At 37.4% G+C, this 16551-nt stretch overlaps 1 pseudogene; it reads right to left on the minus strand.

The window, feature by feature from the left end:
- Positions 1-622: 622 nt before the first annotated feature.
- Positions 623-16551, minus strand: LOC120192703 (annotated as a pseudogene).

Raw genomic sequence — 16551 nt, forward strand, 5'->3', positions numbered from 1 at the left:
TAGACTGAAATCATACAAAAGATGGAACATTAAATTATATGAGAAAAAGGATTATAAATAAATAACAAAAGGACTTCAAAACTGCAGCTGAAACTGTCAAAGCACACTCTTCACAGCCGCTATGCTCTTCTACTTCCCTAATTAGTAATTCTTTTATATATGCCTTCTAACTTCATTTATTTACATGAATGGTCCCCTGTACTCCTCAACTCACTCACTCACAAATACTACCTACAATGTATATAGTTAATAATCAATCTGTCATGACTATGAGACCCTCGCCCAATCTCACCATTCTCCAGCGGGAAAATAATCCAAACATTATGCTTCCGGTATTCGAGAATGAATGAACATATTGCTTTCAGTTGTCAAAATTCAAATCAACTGCTAACTCCCAGCATCCTTGCAGCTGAGAGCTCCCGTGGTACGTTTAACTGCTACACAAGACACTTCAATATCAGCTTTGTCTGACTAAGAAAAACACTGGCAAGTCGTTAGCCGAGAAGTCAGGGAAAAAAAGTGTGTTGAATTACCTACCATCTTTAGCTTGATTTGGTCCATTGAGACCTGCCCCACAGGCGCACACAGCTTCATGGACAACACAAGCACCCAAAAGCTTTAGCAGCATGGCCTCAGCCCGAGAGACAAGCAGACTAGAGAAGCCACCACCAATAACTACAAAGGTTCCAAGAATACCGACGCTTTTGTGAATACAGAAACAACAAATGGTGCCTCTTCCCCTGCATGTATGGTTGTAGGAACTATTGTGTAACCCTTGGGTTCAGGCTCTAAAACCATTTCACACGATATATCTCGAGAATTCACATAATCTGTGCCTCCAACAGATTCATGTAGGTAAATATTGTAAGCAGCACGATGGCCGCAGGTTTTGAGTATCCTCATTCCAATATAGAACATCTGTGAGTCATGACTAGATTGATAGTTTCTAAAACCGGCTGCAGTTCTTGAGAAGCTAATGCCCTGAACAATTAATGCCACTGAAGGTCAGAAATTTCTTGAAAGTAGAGAAAAGGTAATAAACTCGATGAAGATCCATTATGTTGTATACCTGAGTTAAGGTGATGAACACGTGAATTGGATAAGAAGCATCTGGACCAGTTGCCCTCAATCGGAACTGGGGATTTTGATGCCACGAATTATAATCCTGACATCCACCAGCACTGTAACCACGCCATTGTCCATGGACAGAATAGCGCATCTCAGGAGGGTAGACCCGACATACATAAATTGATCTGAAGTGAATTTGAAAGTCTTGCCATGACATCCAGAATATACCATCTTTTGACTGTTCAACAGGAATCAATTAAGTCATATAAAAATGAAACTCAGTTGAAGAAAACACGGCCTAAATAAATGCATTTATCAAATATTCAAGCCAGAGCAAAAGGCACCAACCTGAGGAACATGCTTCAGCTTAAGCCTCATCCTATCCATCCATTCTGAAGATGAATCAGACCAGGGACCATTCCATTCAACTAAGTTAGCCCAAGGGTTTCGAATTTGAACAAGCTTGTGTCCATCCACCTCTCTTACCTGGATAATTAATACGAATCATAATCTCTATCAACAGTTCTTTAACAGTTACTTCACTATGCAGAGCAAATTAAGAGGTTGCATTCTAGCATACCTGAAGTAATGAGTATGCATGTCCTTGCACAATGCCACTGGAAGAAACATGCACATCAGAGGACTTCCAGCACCAAGAAGAAATCCTTGTTTAAACCGCAACAATTGAGACCATAGTCTATCACTAGCAAGATCTAACTGGGCCTGAGGACTTCTCATGTCAATCTCCTCGCCAGCACCTTCAGTAAGATCAACAAGTGCATCCTGAACAAGCCCACCTTCTAGGGCTTCATAAGAACCATGGAACTTTGCATATGCCTTCTCCAATATAGAAACCCACAGTTCAATACCCTTCCTGCTGGTTGCAAATGCTGGTTTGCCAGGTGATTCACATGGAACCCAATCATTGACGACAACAGGGACCCACTCACCCTGTAGAGTGCTCATAATCAGAGTATGCCCGATGATCAATATGCTATTTATGTTGACAAGACATAAATACAATACAGTAAACATCAGCAGTGACTAAATTAAAGAATCTGGAAGCAGAAACCCAATAGTGTACAAGATCTGATTAAGAGGTTAATCTTTGGTGTTCTACAATTACATTAATGTTTGGTATTGTTCTTTTTGCTTAGCATATTAAGTCTTGCTTTAAGGTCAAGTTTATTGCTATAAAATTCTATGCCTTTAAACTGTACTGCTTCAAGAATATTTGATAATGTAATTGAAACCAATTGTGCCAGGGTGACACTCCAGTTCCTTTACCATCTGATAGTTTTGTCAATAAAGCTAAAGTACTTCAATTATTTTTAAGACACAATCCCAATAGTTTTATTCCAATTTTCAACTACACATGCATTGCAAGTGTGCACAAATTCAATAATGGAATATGACCTGCAAGAACATTACCAGAATACAGAAGCGAACAGTGTAGATGCCCTCCTCATTGTACTCCGGAGTAATTATCACTTCTGATACTTGTGAAACCTCTGTCAAAACAGCAACAGCACTCAAAAACCAACAATCGCCCAATCGACCCTATTAAATTGGCAGGCAAAGACAAATTACAAAGACTTGAACCACTAAAATAACTCTCAACAGAATTCAGCAGAAAAATGGGACAGAAGAAAACAGTGTGGAATATTAAGCTCATAAAGGATAAACCTGACAAACATCAGAAGGATTTGCGGCCCCAGAAAACAAGCATGGACGAGAATCTGAATGACCTTTAACAATTTCACCGGGTCTCATCCATTCCGAAACAACCTAGGTCAGAAAGCAAAGATAAGTTACTAATAATGAAATAACCATAAGAAACAGCAATGACTTAGTTGGGAAAATACCTGCAATTTTGGTGGTGGTGGACAGTTTATGAAACATAAGACTTACAACGAACCTTCTATCAATGGGGTGTCAGGTTCTTTGGAAAATGGAAAAAATCTCAAATGGGATTTTGCGGGTCTTTTCAGCCCAATCGGATGGCAATTGAGATTCTTTTTCTCTAATTAAAAAAATCTTTGGGTCTACTTTTAATTTCAAGTGGGTTGGTTCTGATAATCAATGTAAGTTTCAGTTAATTCTTAAAAAAACAGCTGGAAGTGATTAGATTGCAGAGGAATCTGTTATAGTTCAAGATAATTAGAGAAGAGTTTGAGAATGAGAAATAGAGAAGAAAGGATTTTAGGAAATGAGAAAACGATTCATTCATAATATGAGGAATCAATCCTTACAGCCAGTCTTATTTTGTTACAAGGATAGAAATGTAAATAGCAAATAATGCCAGTTGGCGTTACAGTTATAACAAACTGATTCTATCTTTCTCTTTCATGTTATTGGGCCACCATTCTTGGGCTGCTTCAACTCTGTTTGGGTCTGGAACTCCACTAAATCCAATGCCTCCTGAACCGGTTCAGCTGTACGCATCATTTGAAAGGGTAAATGCATCCTTCCCTCTTCTTCAATTGCAATCCCTAATTCCCCTCCTCCCATTCTTTCTCTCGCTTCGAATCCCAATTCACCATCCTCAATCCCTAACCCTAGGCCTCATCTTTCCCCAATTCCTTCGTTCTCTTCGCCCTCCTCGTTCTCTTCCCTCTCATCTCCACCAACTGTAACAATACCCGCCGCTGGAATTGATCCTTGTCCCCAAGGATCAAACTCTGGAAACTGTCTTCGAAGAACAATATAGTCCTCCCACGAATCACTGGTTTCATCAAGGTTTCTCCATCGTACCAGCAACTGAGATACAGGTTTGTTATGTCTATTTATTATTCTTCTGCCTATAACCTTATATGGCTCAACGCGAATCTGACCATCATCATCCATTGCAGGAGGTTCCGTAGAAGAAATGACCAAGTCACCCACATGTTTCTTGAGGAGACTGACATGAAAAACTGGATGCATTCTAGAAGAATCGGGTAAGTCCAGTTTATATGCAACTTCACCAATTTTCTCAATAATTTTATAAGGACCATAATACTTTGCTGCTAACTTTAAATTTTTTCTTAGGGCCAGTGAAGTTTGGTGATAGGGTTGCAACTTCAGGTAAACACTATCCCCTACTGCAAATATCCTCTCTGTCCTCTTTTTATCTGATTGTTGTTTCATTCTGCTGCTGGCTTGTTCTAACTGCCACTTTACCAACTGTCTAAGACTCTCTCTGCTAGTCGTTAACTCATTAACAGACTGCACTGTAGTTTCTGTCTGCCAAACTATAGTAGGAGGTTTATAACCATATAAAGCTTGAAATGGTGTCATCTTTAGGGCAGAGTGATATGTAGTGTTATACCACCATTCTGCATGTGGCAACCATTTAGCCCACTACTTTGGTTGAAAAAAACATAGGCCCCTCAAATATTGTTCTAAACACTGATTCACCCTTTCTGTTTGACCATCAGTCTCTGGATGGTAAGCAGTGCTAAACAATGTCTTAGTCCCTAACTGCTTCATCAGTTCTCTCCAGAAGAGACTAGTGAATGTTTTGTCCCTGTCAGAAATGGCCATTTTAGGCTGGCCATGAAGTTTATAAACAGTATCCAAATATAATTTGGCTACATCAGCAGCAGCATAGGGATGTGACAATGCTAGAAAATGACTGTATTTTGTAAATTTGTCAACAACTACCAAAATGCAATTTTTCCTCAAAGATGTAGGTAATCCCTCAATAAAATCCATAGTAATGACCTCCCAAGCTTGGTGAGGAATAGGAATTGGTTGTAAAAGTCCTGGTTTAGCAATATGCTCCACCTTTGTTTGTTGACACACTGTACAAGCCTTAATATAAACTGTGACCATAACTTTCAATCTAGGCCAGTAAAAATAAGCCTTAATTCTCTGATAAGTGGCATGTATACCAGAATGACCCCCATGGGGTGAATCATGTAAGATTTGAATAATCTGCACCCTTGGAGTTCCATTAGCACCAATATAAACTCTATTTTGAAATCTAAGGATGCCCTTAGAATATTTCCACCTAGTATCAACACTAGGAGTAACTGTTAAAATAGATATCCATTCTGCAGCCATTTTATCCTCTTTATAAGTCTCTTCCACATCTTGCACCCAACTAGGAATGATAAGTAGTACTCAAAGATAACCATTGACCTTGATCTTCCCATTGTCTAGAAAGGGCATCAGCAACTACATTTGACTTTCCCTTTCTGTACTGAATAGTGTAATCCAATCCCAGCAGTTTAGTCAAGCCCTTCTTTTGAATAGCAGTAGTTAATTTCTGCTCCAATAAATACTTAAGAGTTTCATGGTCTGTTTTAATAACAAAAGGACTGCCTTCTAAATAATGTCTCAATTTAGAAGCGGCCATTAAAATAGCAAGGTACTCCCTTTCATATATAGAAAGAGCAGCATGTCTAGGACTAAGTGCCTTGCTAAGGTAAGCAATAGGCCTTCCCTCCTGAGATAATACAACCCCTATTCCCCCTGAACTTGCTTCTGTCTCCAAATAAAAACATTTACCAAAGTCTGGTAATGCTAAAACAGGGGCCTCACACATAGCAGACTTTAATTTCTCAAAAGCCAATAAAGCCACCTCAGTCCACTTAAAACTGTCATTCTTGAGCAGTTGTGTCAAGGGTTTACTGATTGTACCATAACCCTTTATAAATCGTCAGTAATAGCCTGTTAATCCCAAAAATCCACGCAAAGAGTTTAGTGATTTTGGCACAGGCCAATCCTTCATAGCTGTAACTTTAGATGGGTCATTAGATACTCCATAAGCTGATATAATATGGCCCAAGTATTCCACTTGAGTCTGCCCAAAGAAGCATTTGGATCTCTTGGTAAATAATTGATTAGTTTTCAAAATTTTCAAAACTAATTGAAGATGAACAACATGATCTGTCATAGAGGTACTGTAAACTAGGATATCATCAAAAAAACCAAGACAAATTTTCTAAGAAATGAAGTAAATAATTCATTCATTAGAGCTTGGAATGTAGCAGGGGCATTAGTAAGCCCAAAGGGCATTACCTTAAATTCATAGTGGCCTTGATGAGTTCTGAATGCTGTCTTGTAGATATCCTCAGGTTTAATTCTGATTTGCCAATAACCAGACCTCAAATCAATTTTGGAAAAATATACTGCTCCATGTAACTCATCCAATAGATCCTCCACCACAGGAATTGGGAATTTATCTTTCAATGTCATGCTGTTTAACTTCCTGTAGTCTACACAAAACCTCCAAGTACCATCCTTCTTTTTTATTAAAAGACATGGAGAAGCAAATAGACTTTTGCTTGGCTGAATAATAGAGGATGATAGCATATTAGCAATATGCTTTTCCACTTCAACTTTCTGATTATGTGGAAATCTATAAGGTCTTAAATTGATAGGAGCAGCTTCAAGCTTAAGGGTAATAGCATGATCATGATTCCTTGTAGGTGGCAGACCTGTAGGCTCAGTAAAAACACAGTGATATTGGTCTAAGATAGATTGAATAGCTGTAGGAACATACTTGGATCCTTCAAACATAGTAAATAGGACTACATGTCCCAAAATAGATGAGTTAGAAGCTGTCATCTTCAATAGAGTAGCTCCTGAAATCTGCTGCAGAGAATTAGATTGTTGCTGACCTTGTATAATAATCTGCTCCCCTTTATGCACAAAACTCAATGTCATATTATTGAAGTCCATCAAAATTGGATTGAACAATTTCATCCAATCCACACCTAATACCATATCACTGCCCCCCAACTGAAGTAGTCTAAAGTCATATATAAAAGAGTGCTCTTGCATCTTCCATTCCACCTCATTACACCTTGTTGAACTATAGAGTTGTTGTCCATTAGCTACTGTAATAGTTAAAGGATAGGGAGTATTAACCTGTTTACCCGCATCAGCCCACTGAGGTGTTAAAAAACTGTGGGTGTTACAACTGTCAATCAATATACTTAGTGGTCTCCCTTGAATTGTTCCTTGTATCCTCAATGTATTATGTCCAATACATCCATTAATAACATTCATTGATATTTCTAAGCTCTCTTCTTTTTGCATACTTGTTTGCTCAAAATCTGCTGGTGAATTTTCTGAAGGTAAAACAGTGTCATCCTCCATCATGTTTAACTGCTTCACTTTACATTGATGACCTGGAAGGAATTTTTCTCCACATTTAAAACAGAGGTTATTCTGCCTTCTGTGCTCAATAAGATTCTGCTTAGAGTTTTGCACTGCTGTAGGTCTTGTATTTACTGGCAATGAAACTGATTTAGAAACAGTAATGGGGTTTGGGTAGGGTGGGAATTTAAAAGAAGGCCTCAACCTTCTGTTCTCAAACTCCACAGACAATTCATAGAGCTTAGCTTGCTTACATGCTTCAAACAAATTCTTAGGATCCAAAGCTTTGACCCTATGCTTAATATCATCCCTGAGTCCACTAATAAAGAGTGACACAAAAAACTCCTCAGTTAAAGTAGGATTCTGCAGCAACATATGGGGTTGTAACTCCTCAAATTTCTCTTGATATTCGTTCACAGACCCTTTCTGAGTCAGTTTAGTAAATTCCTCAACAATATCAGAAAAATTTCTGTCACTGAATCTGTGACAGAGATCAGCCTCAAATTCATGCCAGGTAACATGGTGCTTTTGCATGATATACCCATCAAACCATATTTCAGCCTTGCCTGTTAAATACATAGTAGCTACCTCCATTCTCTGCTCAACAAGAACACCACAAATAGAAAAATACTTATGGCATTTCTGAATCCACCCCTCGGATTAACTCATTCGAAAAAAAAGCAGTTCAATTTTAGGCCTATGCCACATATTCCCTGTACTGCTAAATGAACCCCCTGGTCCCTTATTTTCAGCTACCAACCCCATCATATTAGGTCTAGTGTTACTGTTTTCACCTATCAAATTCACAGACCTAGAATTGTTCTTAATGGCCAAACAATCATCCATATTATCTTTCAAAATCCCAGGTTCATCTGTTTTATAAGTGAATCTTGATTTATCTTTCACTACAGTCACCAAAACTAGATTTTTCTCCCCATCTTTAGATTTACTAGGAGTTTGTACCTGTTCCCCTACAGTCTGCTCTTGTTCACCATTTCTGCCAGTTAAGATCTTCAGTATATCTTCCACATAACTGTGATTCGTGGTCATCCTTGCCTCTAATGCAATAATCATGTTTTCCTGAGCCTCCCACCATTTAGGTGGATTAGTCTCATCTTGGCCTCATTTCACCAAGGCAGCAAGGTCTGCAATTTATTTCTGAATTCCAGCTAAATCATTTTCTACCATAGATTGATTTTTCTTTGGCATGCCCTCAAAAAAACTTTTGCCAGAATCGTAGCTCTGATTACCAAATTGTTATAGTTCAAGAGAATTAGAGAAGAGTTTGAGAATGAGGAAATAGAGAAGAAATGATTTTAGGAAATGAGAAAATGATTCATTCATAATCTAAGGAATCAATCCTTACAGCCAGTCTTATTTTGTTCCAAGGCTAGAAATGTAAATAGCAAATAATGCCGTTGGCGTTACAGTTATAACAAACTGATTCTATCTTTCTCTTTCAGGTTACTGGGCCACCATTCTTGGGCTGCTTCAACTCTGCTTGGGTCTGGAACTCCACTAAATCCAATGCCTCCTGAACCGGTTCAACTGCACGCATCATTTGAAAGGGTAAATGCATCATTCCCTCTTCTTCAATTGCAATCCCTAATTCCCCTCCTCCCATTCTTTCTCTCGCTTCGATTCCCAATTCACCATCCTCAATCCCTAACCCTAGGCCTCCTCTTTCCCCAATTCCTTCGTTCTCTTCACCCTCCTCGATCTCTTCCCTCTTATCTCCACCAACTGTAACAGAATCATGTGAGGGAATTAACGAAGTACAAACATAATTTTCTGAGATAGAAGAAAGAAGAAAAGGGATGAATGAGGATGATTATGAAGGTAATTCAGAAGGTTCTCAGAGAAGGAACCCGTGGAACCATTTCTCTAGTCGTCTATTAATTAGGAGTGCACCTGAAGGAAGAAAAGAGAAAAGAATGTATGCTAGAGTGTACAGTAGGTCCAGAGAAAGGCAAGTATGGTTTCGATCGGGTAATGAAGTAGTTCAGAATCAACCAGAGGTTTCAATGGTACAAGATAAGGAGTTGAGAGGTTTTAAAATTAATCAAATGACCATTACAGCAGATCCGGGTGAAGGTCACGAATTAGTTAAAAATGGGTGTGTCAATTCTCATAATAACACGATAGTTCCTATTCACTCCAGCTTGATGGAAGAGAGTATGTCAGCAGATTGTTATGATGTTTAAGAGTCTGGAAAAAACATCAGAAGGAGGAGAAAAACTTTGATTAGTGAAACTCTTAACTTGGTTAGTAATTCTACAGTTTCTTAATCTCATTTCTCAACATTTTTTTAAGAAACTTTAACAACATGGGAAGTATGTCAGATGTTGGGAATCTCTTTTAAGGAAGAGAAAAAAGCTTTTATAGACAAAATTGTTAAATTGAAGGAAGAACTGGGGGTTACTAGGGAATGATGAAAAGTTGGAAAAAGTGGTTTTTTAGATTCTGGTTTTTTGAGTTTGGAGTTAATTTTTTCCAATGTCTAAACTAAGAATTATATCATGGAATAAAAGAGGCTTAGGAAGAAGAGGGAAGTCCAGAGCAGTGGCAAGGCTTGTCAAGAATATTAAACCGGTCATACTTTTCTTATAAGAAACTAAGCTAAACCAATGCCATTTGATGATTAAAAGGAAGATATAAGGAAATTTACTAAAGGGAGTGAGTCATTCTTTTGTTTGTGGAATGAAAACATGTATCAAGTTACAGGCCATGAGATTAACAGTAGGTTTATAGCAATATTTGGGAATTTTAAGGAGTTCAAAATGAAACGTGCCTTTGTAAATGTATATGATCCTTCAATAGAAGATGATAAAGAAGAGTTTTTCAGGGAGTTGCTAAATTATGTAACTACTGTGAATTTGTCAGTTTGCATAGGGGGTGATTTTAGTGCATATTTAGGTCCAGAAGAAAAATTAGGGAAAACACAAAATTGGCATGCCATTGATTTTTTTCGGTCTTTTGTACAACAAGTTGAGCTCATTGATCTTCCTTTGTCGGGAGGAAATTACACATGGTGCAGTAATAGAGTTTCTTCAACATGGGTTAGACTAGATCAGTTTCTAAATTCTGGTAGTTTCCTAAAAAGTTTTCCTAATATTTTGTAGCGTCTTCTACCGAAATCAATTTTTTATCATAACCCGATAGTGTTGGAGGATAGTAGTTTAAATTGGAGCCCTAAACCGTTTCAATTTTTAATTATCTTTTAGAGGAAGAAGGTTTCGATGAGACAGTGGAATCATTTTTGGCAGATTCGAAGAAGAAGAATATTACTGGTGGAATTTTCACTACGTTACAAGGTACTAAGAAGATGACTAGAAACTGGTCTGGCAGATTTCATCTTGGGTTGGCAGATTCAATTTCAGAGTTGGAAGGTAAAATTAATGCTTTGGATATTAAGTCAGAAGGAGGAATTCTAACTGGGTAGGAGTAGGATCAATTGATACAATTCAAAAAGGATATTTGGAGACTGATGAGGATTTACGAGAGCATTTGGTTTCAGAAGTCGAGAGCGAAATGGATCAAAGATGGAGACAGAAACACGAGGTTTTTCCATCTTAATGCTCTCCATAGGAATAAAGTTAATGCTATTTATTCCTTGAAATTCGAAGGGAAGGTAATTTCCAATCATGAGGAGATTAAATCCAATGTTTATAACTTTTTCAAGGAGGCTTTTAGTACCAAGTCAACGCTGGAAGTAGAGCTTATGAATTTTGATTTTGCACAATTATTAGCTTCTAAAAGTGTTTCTCTTGAAGAGCTTTTTTCAGAACATGAAGTGTGGGAAATAATCTCATCATCTGATAGTGCTAAAGCCTCTGGGTTTCTACAAGAAATATTGGTCGAGCCTAAAGGAGCAAATTATGAAGTTTTTTCTAGACTTCTATAAGGGAAGGAAGTGGAGTCATGGGGTTAATCACGTTTTTATTACATTGATTCAAAAGATAAGTAATCCAGAGAGTTTAGAAGATTATAGACTGATAATTCTTGTGGGTAGTCTTTATAAAATTCTCTTAAAAGTTCTTTCTAAAAGATTACAATCTTATGTAAAAGATGTTATTAGCCATTCCCAATTCGCTTTCATCTCGGGAAGGCAGTTGTTGGATTGTGCATGTACGGCTAATGAAGGCATTGATTTTTGGAGGAAAAAAGGCCTTAAAGGGGTTATTTTCAAAGAGGACTTCCGTAGAGCTTTTTTTTGATAGAAAGTGGAGGCCTCGTTAAAAACCCCCTTCATGATTAACGGAACACCAATCTGTGTTCCTTAATTAGCATAATGAGGAAAAGAGTGCCTCAAAATTCATTAAAAAGTAAAAGATTACATAAAGTTTAAGACAAACAATCCCCTTACAATAACAACCCGAAACACACCAAACAACACATCTTTCACTCAATTAAACAACATCTTAATCCAACAAACAATAACTGCCCAATACCAACCTTAGTTAAGCTATCAACATCAAAATTAGCTATTCAGTCAACCCTTTAGATAGCACCCTCCAAAAGTCTTAACAACAACAATATATATCACTAGATGAAGAAAAAACACCTGGACATCTATCTAAATTCTTAACCCAATCCATAGTAAGATGCTATCCGAAGCAACGATCCACTGATTCTCAAACCTTTGAAGAAAGGCTCAAAAGAAGTACACCCCTCTTGATAGCAATAAGCTCCAGCAAAGTTGGAGGGTCTGGATCTGCAGATACTATGAAAGAACCCATTAATTTGTCAGCCTCAAAATCAACTGATTCATTCCATAAAAACCAAATTCTAACACAAAAGTCATGAGCTTCCACACTATAAGAGTACAAAAAGCAAGCTACGGAATGACCTATCCTCATTAGATTAATGAAAGAGATGGATTTCAGTGAGAGATGGTGTTCGTGGATTTCTTATTGTTTATCATCAGCTTCAATTTCCGTTTTAGTAATGGCTCCCCTACAGAAGAGTTTCTTATGGCTAAAGGGTTAAGACAACGTTGCAATCTTTCTCCTCTTTTGTTCAATGTGGTTGGTGAATTGCTTCATTTGATGTTATCTAAAGCAGTTGAATGGATTCTTTTTAAAGGGTTTTCTATTGATAAACCTGAGAATCCATTTACACTGTCTCATCTCCAATTTACTGATGACCTTATTATCTTCTGCCAAGCATCTCTTACTCAAATTAAAAATATCAGAAGAGTTTTGAGGATTTTTAGCTTAATGGTGGGGCTTCATCTAAACTTATATAAGAGTAAGCTTTATGGTATAAATGTGGACAATGCCATCCTTCAAGAATGGGCTCGGCCATTGGTTGTTCAATTTGTTCGTTTCCTTCGATTTATCTAGGCCTTCCTCTTGGGGCCAAAAAGAATTTTGAGTCTCTATGGGAATATGTTCTTGAGAATTTCAACAAAAAGTTAGCAGGTTGGAAATCCTCTTCTCTATTTATGGCTGGCAAAGTGGTCCTTTTGAAATCAGTTCTGTCTTCCTTACCCATGTTCTTCTTATCTAATTTTAAGATGCCTTGTAAAATAAGTTAGAAGATTAATTCTCTGATGGCTAATTTTCTTTGGAGATCGGGAGTTGAAAAAAATAGAATTCACTGGGTGAGTTGGAAGAATATTTGCAAACTGTTGAGTAATGGAGGACTAGGAGTTCTTGATCTGAATCTTATCAATCGTGCTTTGTTGGGAAAATGGGTTTGGAAGTTTGCTAATGAAAAGGAATCACTATGAAAAAAAATGTTGTGTTGTAAATATAATGTTAGTTATAATACCATGGCAATTAACCAAGTTTTCTCTTCTCAGGACTCTTGGATATGGAGAGGAATTGTCAATAACTTCTTGAAGGATGATTTTGTGGGGGCTTGTCTTAGATCTCAAGCGAAGTTTCAAGTTGGAAATAATAAATCTATTCTTTTTTTGGAATGATGTTTGGATTGGGGACTCCCCTCTAAAATCTCAATTTCCTAGGATTTATGCTCTTTTAGGATTTATGCTCTTTCAACAAATCAAAGGGGTTATGTGGCTGATTTTGGTAGTTTCGATTCAAATGGTTGAGATTGAAATGTACAAACGAGGAGAAACTTATGTGATTGGGAATTGACACAGTGGTTAGATTTAATAGAAAAGCTGAGCAACTTTAGATTATCTAATTCAGTAGACGATTTCTTAATGTGGAATGGGAGGGGTGATGGGTTGTTCTCAGTTAAATCTTGTAGGATGTCTATATCTTTGCTTCATGGGGATAATTTTTTGTGGAAGAAATGGGTTTGGTTGGGTTTAGTTCCTCCAAGAGTTAAGACTTTCCTTTGGAAACTTTCTCATCAGAAATTAGCAGTTAGATTGAGTTGAAGAAAAAGGGGGTTCCATTAGGAGAAGATAGTCTTTGCCCGTTTTGTAATCAGTTTGATGAAACTGTCCAGCATCTTTTCATCTCCTGTTCTTTTTAGTGGAAACTTTGGAACAAAATTATCAGCTTCTGGGATCTTTCTTTAGCTCTGCCAAGTAATCCTCCATCCCTTCTTAGTTTGGTTTCTAGCGAAATTTTCTCATGTTTATATTCAGGCTGATTTGTTGATTGCAGACCCTTCACTGGCAGATAAATATTTTGTTTCTAAGGTTCAGTATTCGCCTTTGCTTTGTTGGACTCCCCATCCAGTTGATTTCTTTAAGATGAATGTTGATGGGGCTGTTAGTGGTAATGGGATGATAGGAGGTATAGGGGGTATTTTAAGAGATTGGAATCATTTTATTCTTCTATCTTTTTCAGAGAATGTTGGTCCTAGCCCTCCCCCTCTAGCAGAATTGAAAGCTATCGAAAAAGGCTTAGAGGTTTTTTTATCTTTAAAATAGGGTTCGAAGGGTAGGCTGATTGTTGAATCCGATTGTAAGTCGGTAGTGGACTGGATTAAATCTCCTTTTTCAACGCCTGTTTTCTTTTCAAATATTGTAAAAGAGATTGTGTCTATTGTTTCAAATAAGGAATGTATTCTTAGATTGATACCTAGGGGTTGTAATTGTGAGGCAGATAAGTTAGCAAATGAGGGGATTGGGTGATTGTAAGATTTATTAAATTTCTGTTTTGTGTATTTGTAGGGAACAATGGTTTTGCTTTTTGTTTAAGTCTTATGTAATATGTTTTATTCAATAATATTTGAGGTATTCTTTTTCTCCTTCTGCTAGTTGGTTCTTTCCTTAGGGAATAGGACTACTATGAGGGATGTTTTTCATGAGGCCTCCTATTTTTATAAAAAAAATTACTCATTGACACTATAGATGCCCTTACCCAGACAAATGAATTAGTGATGGAAGATGATACTGAAGAAGAGGAAACTAAAATAAATAAATCAATCCTATACTATTGAAAAAAGAATCATGCATTACATAACAATTCCAGCACATTACAACTGAATGCAAGATATGCACACAGAATCTCCACATTAGCAAATATACGGCAATGATAACTCTAAAGCAACGTATATTCACACTTATTGAATTGTTAAAAACATGTACATGAATCAGGGCACAATCAAATAAAATAAGCAACATCCCAGAAAAGGAAAGGCCCACTCACTTGCTGATGTGTAGCATTTATAATTTTGATTGTCTTTGGACGAAAAACTGCCACAATGATTGTTTCTATGATAAAGACAAAACTAAATAGCACCCATGCACGCTCCGGAATACTTGCTATATGATGCAAAACAAGTCTGGAGAACTTCAGCCACTTTTCAAGCCCTTGGAGTCTCAATTCTTCTGACAGAGATTTGATTGAGCATAGCATTATCAACACTATTGGAATCGACAATTGTGATATCAGTATTGTCTCGATGATCCCTATCTGCATCCAAGCTACTCCTTTGCAGTAAAGCAAGTATAGTTGGATCCAAGCTCCTCTTTCAACATCATGGCAAAATTAGGATCCAATCCTATCTTGCAATAAACTAGTCTGTTCTCGATCACCATGCCTTGCTCTCCTTTTCAACATTGATGTAATTCTAGGATCACTCAACCTTTCTTGAAATGCAAGAGCTAAATTCAAATCTAACATTAGCTGATTTGCTGAAGTCGATGTAGTAGACTCACAACCTTGGCTATAAAGACCACTACTGGAGCAAACCACAAGAGAGTCATTGGGGTCAACATTTTTCTGTAATGTTCTCATTTCATGCTCTTGGACCGAGCGATGAGAACTGCTATGCAATGCTAAACTTGGTCTTCCACTGTCTACACTCTTATCACTATTTAGCCCCTCTTGAAAGCTAGTTGGATACATAACAAGACTATTCCAATTATTAGCATCAACAGAGAATTGTAACATACTCTGGCTATTATCTTCAATAATATTGGTGAAATGGCCTGCTTCAGCACTACTGCTGCGTTTCACTCTTGAGCCACAACCATCAGATGACCCAGAAGAACTATTTTACTCCTTCATACGAAAACTTTCCCGCAGACAAATCACTGTGCTCTGCAAGGCATCTCTTCGGGCAGCTAATGGGTTTTAGCTGAAAAATGGATAGATAACGCAGCACCTAATAAGACTGAAGCAACAACTACTAATACAGTGCCCCAAGTACCTGAAGAAATTTTAAAAGGACCAAAAAAGAGAGAGATGAACTATCACAATTCAATACTAACAGAACCAGCAATAATAGAATCGCGTGGGGATCTAGAACAAACCAATAATGTACTCCAAAGCAAATGAGAAAAACTCGTGAAGTTCCAGCAACAAAGAGTGCAACAACACGACTTTTAAGAAGTTGACGCCCATACAAGCATGCTCCCATATTCCAATCTACAGGACAAAAAAATTAAAAGGAACTGAATTTGCAAGACAGAGATATGAATGTTGTACCATGATATCAATGTAAACAGCTAAAATAATTTTTTTTAATAAGAATTGAAGGCCTCATTAAAAACCCCCTTCATGATTAAAAAATTCAAAATGATTTCTTTAATCAGAGGAAAGAAGGAAAGAGTGCCTTATACTTCGTTAATAATAAAGAAACATATAAGATTTACAACATCAAGATAAAACCCTTACAAACAACCCGAAAACCCAAAATAAAATACCTCTACGAATTAGCACGCTAATTAATAAAATACCGAGAATTATAACTGCAACCGAAGTGATGTCCCCCAGCCAATGTGCATCCTTTGTTGTCAGGCCATATAGAATAGATTAGACAAGAAGAACAAGAAGGGAGCCAAGGTAAAGAAGTCCAAGATGTGAAGCCCTACAAAGAAAAAGAAAAAAAATCTAAGGAACACGGTATGGTGCAAAAGTAAGTTCTTGCAGAACATAAAACTTTTCCGGTAAACAGTTTGAGGAGGCAAAAAACAGATATAGTAAGATTCGAAACTGTACAAGCAATAAGCTCATGATGCAT

Source organism: Hibiscus syriacus, unplaced genomic scaffold (genome assembly GCF_006381635.1).
Source record: "Hibiscus syriacus cultivar Baekdansim isolate YM2019G1 unplaced genomic scaffold, ASM638163v2 tig00116976_pilon, whole genome shotgun sequence".
Taxonomy (NCBI): Eukaryota; Viridiplantae; Streptophyta; class Magnoliopsida; order Malvales; family Malvaceae; genus Hibiscus; species Hibiscus syriacus.